Source organism: Salvelinus alpinus, chromosome 28, assembly GCF_045679555.1.
Source record: "Salvelinus alpinus chromosome 28, SLU_Salpinus.1, whole genome shotgun sequence".
Classification (NCBI taxonomy): domain Eukaryota; kingdom Metazoa; phylum Chordata; class Actinopteri; order Salmoniformes; family Salmonidae; genus Salvelinus; species Salvelinus alpinus.
In genome coordinates this window covers 1,820,360-1,827,747 of record NC_092113.1, presented here as the reverse complement: position 1 = coordinate 1,827,747, position 7,388 = coordinate 1,820,360, and the positions used below count along the sequence as shown (strand labels likewise).

General features: G+C 42.2%; 1 long non-coding RNA gene across 1 annotated transcript; it reads right to left on the bottom strand.

Moving 5' to 3' along the window:
• On the bottom strand, positions 1 to 7,083 carry LOC139556922 (uncharacterized). Its single transcript, XR_011671307.1, has 3 exons — positions 6,963 to 7,083; positions 1,377 to 1,449; positions 1 to 1,166 (listed from the first exon to the last, which is right to left on the bottom strand). It is a non-coding gene; the product is annotated as an uncharacterized lncRNA (long non-coding RNA).
• Positions 7,084 to 7,388: the final 305 nt, after the last annotated feature.

Genomic DNA, 7,388 nt, shown 5'->3' with positions numbered 1-7,388 from the left:
TTAATGAAGCCTATGGATAGAGTAGAATATAATAACTTTATTGTGCCAAGGATGCAAGTCCTGTATACATGTACTGTAGTTATTACCCCGCATGAGATCCCCACATTGTAGCCTGTACATTGAATATATTCACTGATCATGTACTCTTCCTTGGCAAACAAAGGTGCGCTTCAGGTATGACTCTGTGAGACATTCTTTTTCAGTCATATCCAATACATATCCAATACCAGGTGTATCAAACTACATTCTTTGAATGATGCTGTGTCTGCATGTATGTATTACAATTATACACTCCTGCTCCTGGGACATCAATGATTACACATTGTAACTATGCAATAGATTAGAAACATGATTTAAGTAAAGGCTGTAAGTAAACCTATGCATATCTAACTCCATTCATCTGCATTAATCTGAGGACACACGATAGTATTTCAATGAGATTGTCACGACTTCCGACGAAGTTGGTCCCGCTCCTTGTTCGGGCGGCGTTCGGCCATCGCTGATCCTCTTTTCATTTTCCTTTGGTTTTGTCTTGTCTTCCGTCACACCTGGTTCCAATCCCATCAATTACATGTTGTGTATTTAACCCTCTGTTCCCCCTCATGTCCTTGTCGGTGATTGTTTATTGTAAGTGCTTGTGCACGTCTGTCCTGGTGTGCGTTGGGATATGTACCCATTTATTTTATTAGTCCGTTTTCCGGTGTGTTTTGTTAATAAACTGCGCCGCCGTTGGAAACACAGTTATTTCTCTCCTGCGTCTGACTTCTCTGCCGCCAGTTCACACCCCTTACAGAGATACTTAATTTCAAGCAGTGAAACGCTTTAATGAAAGAAGTTAATTATCCAGGTGTTATAAATACATGCAATATAATTATTATAAATACGAGTTCAATCTGTACTTCCATGCACATATGGTGTGCATTATAAAACGAGGAAGAAAGATGAGGTGGGGAGAGAGGTGTAGAAGACGGAAAGGGAAAGAGTTAAGAACAGAGGCAGACAGCATATGATTAATGAATTACACTTTTACCCGAATATTCTCTCAGTTCATCACAATTACAGTGTCTTTAGCAATGTCTCCTAACTAGCCATGGCCCGAAGGTTATCTTAAGAGCGGGTGAGGTGTCGATGACGGGACTGGCATCCTCTCTCACGTCAAAACATACCTGCAGACGAGAGACAGATGGATAGAGAGAGCATGATTAGGCCTTGATTTTTTAAATTCTAAAACGGTCAGTCATCGTAATCATCAGGAGGTGAAATGCAAAACTGACCTTGGATCATTAACTCTGGGACTACTACATCTCTATCTGTATTTCAATGTAAAGCATCTCTTTAATAATACTTCCTGTTGAACCGACCAAGTGGCCTCTCACCTATAATCATGTTGTGCCCTCTGTGTCAGCCAGTTCAGATGTGGGAGGGGTTCACCAACACAGCTGATATAGCCTAGAGGATTTAGGGAGAAGGGGAAGAGGGATGAAGTGAAGGACAGAGACTGTTATTGTGTGTGTGTGGTCTCACCTGGTGTCCACACTAAGTGGCTACAGAGTACTTTACGCTGAAAAACAGACACATGAGGACAAACAATATAATATATATATCTACAGTGTTGTACAAATGGATCCCTTAGTTTACCAATGCCTGTGATATAGTACTGTCATTATTAGACATAAATACCACTTGAAGCTTGATGATTTGATCATTTGAATCAGCTGTAAGGCAAAAATAAAAATGTACACAGGTGTTTGGAGCATTCTGATATGCCACAGCTGGTGAGGTGTCAGGTTTGCCTCTGCTCTTAAAGGGTGATTATTCCAACTCTGTGAAATGCTGCAGATCTGCCCGCAGACGAGGTAGGAACACATATCCCACACAGAAGAGGTGGATAGAATTCGACAGGTCAAGGTATCCTTCTTCCTCCAAACTGTGCATGTGAGACAGGTTCCATGTACAACAAGACAGGTAGAGAGGAATAGAGTAAAAAAGCACAGAACAGTTCAATTACCTCTGGTTATGGACACTTTTGCCAGCAATAAAGCGTCCATGGCCTGTTCCTCGGACAGTGAGCATCTGGCAATATCTACATTTTCGACCCATTGATCAGCTCACACTCCGAAAGTAAAGAAAATAGCTTATTCTTTGTAGATATGAAAACAATAACTGAGATATGACCGTTCAATCTAAAGCAGCAGATGTCATTTTCAGGATACGTCAATACAGCACAGAAAGTTTAACACCAGACTGGTATTGTGGTTGTTCATTAGTTGATGGGAAATATGCAATATGCATACAAAATAATATACTTACCTTCCTTGAAAAGATGACAATGTTGTATCTTGAAATTTTGGGGGGGAATTTTAAGTGAAATGTTTAACCTATTAACCTGCTTCATTATTTATGTATTACCAGTTGATGAAGAACAACTCTAATTTCATACATAATTTAAAAAAATTATAGGAATAAGTAAGAATAACAAAGTTTAAATAACTATTTAGATTTGATGGAGACATTATACATTGTGGTATCCCAGGAGGTCTACCCCGGGGGATGGTAATAGAGGGGAGGTACGTGAAGCGACGTTGGCTCCCTCTGCTGGGAATACGGGAGCTGGGCACCCCGACACGGACAGCTCCAAGTGGAGGAATTTAGGGGAAAGTGCCAGCCAGTCGTGGAGGCCAAATAAAAGGAGCACTGTGGCACACGTGAGAGAGAACGGGGAGAGACCGACACCGAGCAAAAGTAGAGAAGAAGGACCGAGCCGAACTTAAGTGATTTTCTTTGTTATGTTTATTTTCTGTCATAGTATGGTTGTTTTTGCGGACTAAAACATCCCTGTCTCTGTGTCAATCTCTGCACGCTCACCCCAACACCCTACGGTCTACCAAAACATCTTAGTACCTTATCAGTTTATGATTTGTGTCAATGTGGACGAGAGAGTTTAGTTTTCAAATACAATTCTTGTTCTCAAAATATTTTTGGGGAATAAAATGCATGAAGTTTTGCACTCTATTACAAAATATTTGACTGCAACATTTTTTTAAACTTTGAAACCTCGTTTTTGCTTTCAGAACAATTATTTTTGATTGAAAAGAAAAAAGTTTTGCTCTCAACAAAAATACATCCATTCTTTGCAAGTTGGGGAGGGGGGCTAATAGCTGAACAATAGACTATTCAACCTTTACTGAAGAATAGTCTAATAGCCGAGCTAGGTGTGAAAAACCCCCGTCCTATCATAGACCAGATTTGCCCTAACGACCAAGGGGGAGTTAGAGCACTGATTATGCTTTTGGGTCCCAAAGCACTACTGTCTCTAACTGACAATGAATGGGCAATATATACCAAAATAATAAACTGATAATTGTGCACAACTTCAAATGAAACAAGCAGGCAGCAGGTTTCGAACCCTCAACCTTCTTGCCCGAAATCCATCGCACAATCGACTGTGCACCAAAAGCATGCTCAAGCCACAGAGTCGATGGAGCGCGTTCTCGCGGTAGCTTACTACTCAATGCAATAAAGTAATGACTTGTCAAATAAGTTACCTTACACGTTATGTTGGCTGACAATTTGTTAACTACACTGTCCTTACGAACCACATAGCATATCATTACAGTAGTATGTACCGGTATGTTAGCTATCTACCTAACATTAGTAGGTATACATCAAACTTCACAGTATATTAACTATAGGCTATCTAACTACCCAACGTTTATTGACTTGATTGTTCCTGTCATTCTTAGCTTAGCTAAATGGTATAGTCGTTGTGCCTTCTCAATGGACATTCGGGTGCTTTCGTAAATTTGCTCTGGCTATCTACTCCAATTTCAGAGCACTCTCTTCTGAGTGTACCAGAGTGCAGAATAATGAATTTACGAGCACTTAACACCCGTTGAATACGGCCGGTATCAGTAAACGTTGGCAAAAAAACGTAATTAAATTGTTTCCAGCGGCACAGTTACAGTCACCAATGTTCTGGTTAACATGAAAACTGTCTAACCAGCTCTGCTAGGGCGAGTAAAGTGGTCAGAGTGGTTTCATTTGTGTCTGGAAGTAGCTATCAAGCTAGCCAACTTTAAGCCAACGTTAGCTTGGGTGCTTGACTGCCGTTGTAAGGCCCGGACGTTCAAATCAACCCTACTCCTCGGCCCGAATGTCCAGTGTGCACTCCGAGAGCGAAAAGGTCTGAATTTACTCAGATGATGAAATTACGTGCCACATGATGAAATTACGTGCCACAAAATGCTGCGGCAGCCCGCAAGGTGCACCTTTTAAAGGAGGAACCACTGTACTTTCCAAGTTACAGTATTTCCTTTATACCAGTTTTATGACATCACAAAATATAAACCAATATGACATTAGTTTTCTATAGCTCCCCACTGACCATTCACCAAATTCTTATTTTAGGAATATTGTTCTAGTATTATTACTCTGTGCACGCTTTTCATCCGAACGTGAAAATAGCGCCTCCCAGCCATAAGAAGTTTTAACAAAGACATTCCTTTTGTTCATACTGGAGGGGAAGAAAGAGTCTTCTTCTGCTGTAAATTACAACAGGGTTTGAATTGTCAACCATCTGGCATCTCCCTCCCCCCCTCTGTGGTTACTGGTTACTGTAATTCCCCACCAAACTGATCTGACCCATTCTGAACCTCACAGGACAGTCATGACACCATCTGATACTCATAAGACATAATACGCATTGTGTACTGACTGCACTAGAGGGCTAGATTCCCGTGGGATGCATTGGGACCTGCGGGTCCCGACAGAGATAATTGTGGAGCGGTCTGCATTTTTCATGCTGCACGTGGGCGCGGCGGTCAGACAGACGACTTTAGCATGAAAATATTTGTCTTGTCTTACAGATTATTTTCAAACGGTCCTCTTTCTGCTTTCTACAGAGCATTCTAAAAATATTTACACCCCTTGACTTTTTCCACATTTTGTTACATTACAGACCTATTCTAAAATGGATTACACACAATACCCCATAATGACAAAGCAAAAACAGGCTTTTAGAAATGTGTGCAAAGGTATAAAGAAGAAAAATGAAATCACATTTACATAAGTATTCAGACCCTTTACTCAGTACTTTGTTGAAGCACCTTTGGCAGCGATTGCAACCTTGGTACGTCTTGGGTGTGAAGCTACCAACGTGGCACACCTGTATTTGAGGAGTTTCTCCCATTCTTCTCTATGGATCCTCTCAAGCTCTGTCAAGTTGGATGGGGAACATCGCTGCACAGCTATTTTCAGGTCTCTCCAGAGATGTTCGATCGGATTCAATTCCGGGCTTTGGCTGGGCCACTCAAGGATATTCAGAGACTTGTCCCAAAGCCACTCCTGCGTTGTCTTGGCTGTGTGCTCAGGGTCGTTGTCCTGTTGAAAGGTGAACCTTCACCCCAGTCTGAGGTCCTGAGCGCTCTGGAGCAGGTATCATCAAGGATCTCTCTGTACTTTGCTCCGTTCATCTTTGCCTCAATCCTGACAAATCTCCCAGTCCCTGCAGCTGAAAAACATCGCCACAGCATGATGCTGCCACCACCATCCGTAGGGATGGTGCCAGGTTTCCTCCAGACGTGACGCTTGGCATTCAGTTCAAAGAGTTCAATCTTGGTTTCATGAGACCAGAGAATCTTATTTCTCATGGTCTGAGAGTCCTTTAGGTGCCTTTTGGCAAACTCCAAGTGGACTGTCATGTGCCTTTTACTGAGTTGTGGCTTCCGTCTGGCCACTCTACCAGAAAGGCCTGATTGGTGGAGTGCTGCAGAGAAAAAGGAACTTTAGAGCTCTGTCAGTGTGACCATTGGGTTCTTGGTCATCTCCCTGACCAAGGCTCTTTTCCTCTGATTGCTCAGTTTGGCTGGGTGGCCAGCTCTCGGGAAGAGTCTTGGTTGGTTCCAATCTTCTTCCATTTAAGAATGATGGAGGCCACTGTGTTCTTGGGGACCTTCAATGGTGCAGAAATTGTTTGGTACCCTTCCCCCAGATCTGTGCCTGGACACAATCCTGTCTCGGTGCTCTACAGACAATTCCTTCGACCTCATGGCTTAGTTTTTGCTCTGACATGCAGTGTCAACTGTGGGACCTTATATAGACAGGTGTGTGCCTTTCCAAATTATGTCCAATCAATTGAATTTAACACAGGTGGACTCCAATCAAGTTGTAGAACCATGTCAAGGATGATCAATGGGAACAGGATGCACCTGAGCTCAATTTCGAGTCTCATAGTAAAGGGTCTGAATACTGATATAGCCAAGTAATACAATGTAAGGGCCATGTGATCATCTCTGGCAATTTAACCTATTCTTATTTTTGCGTATTTGAAATTGCCTATAGGGCGAAAAATAGCTGGGACCATGGCTGGCAAGTGAGCTGCGTAACATACGGCTAAAATAATATTGAGGGACTTCAGTTAAATGATCATTCTTAAATGATTTGGTTTGAGACCAGTTCTTGCGGTAGGGGGTGGGAGTCAGACAGAAAGCTAGTAAGAAAGCTAGAAGGTGCGGGAGTGAGCAGGATGAAGAAATCAGTCACGCACAGACTTCTACTGTGCACCATGACAGAGAAGCCTGTAACCGTAGAGCTGTTTATTACTGTGTCAGTGTGAAAAGTAGGGAATTAGCTAGGGAGACTAACAGATCGGTAACACTACATTGACATGCTGACTAATACAACTCACATTACATTGAAAAAATGTCAGAATATCAATCTTCAATCCTTTGGTCGATGGATTCATTGTTTTTATTCAGGTCTAGTTTGAGGCAAAAATAATAGCTAATGTTAGCCAACTTTTGGCCAGCTCTCTCTCTAATGGTAAATCAAGTGGGGAATGCTTGTCAAGTTCATTTGCTTCTGAATGTGACAAAACAAAGGCTACAAAAAATGTCCATACAAACAACTTCTGTTAAATAGTAATAATAGCCATAGTAATTTTCTGTTAATTAAAAAGCAGTTACCTTGCCAGCTACATCAGTCAACTAAAGAGTATTCAGTTTCGGTTCTGCTTCCTTTTACAACTCGGTGAACGAGCGCAACATATAAGCACTGAAATAAGCTCAACTCTCCCATGCTGGTCCAGCCAGCCTCACCAGAAGCTTTGCCTTCACACAGCCTGTCAGACCGCTCTGTGGTGTCCGGGTGGTCCTAAAATCAGTAGGATAAACACTCCAAACAGCCTACCCGACCGTTCGGAGGCGTCCGCGTGGTCATAAAGCACACCGTTGCCGCGTTTTGTATCACATTCCAATGATTAAACTGGGGGGGACAAAAATGCAATTTCAGAATGTGGGGGGGACATGTCCCCATTCCCCAAGTGAAAGTTGCGCCCCTGGTATTTAGAGTGCCTTGCTGAATAGATTACTGATTAATAAAGGTTGTGACTT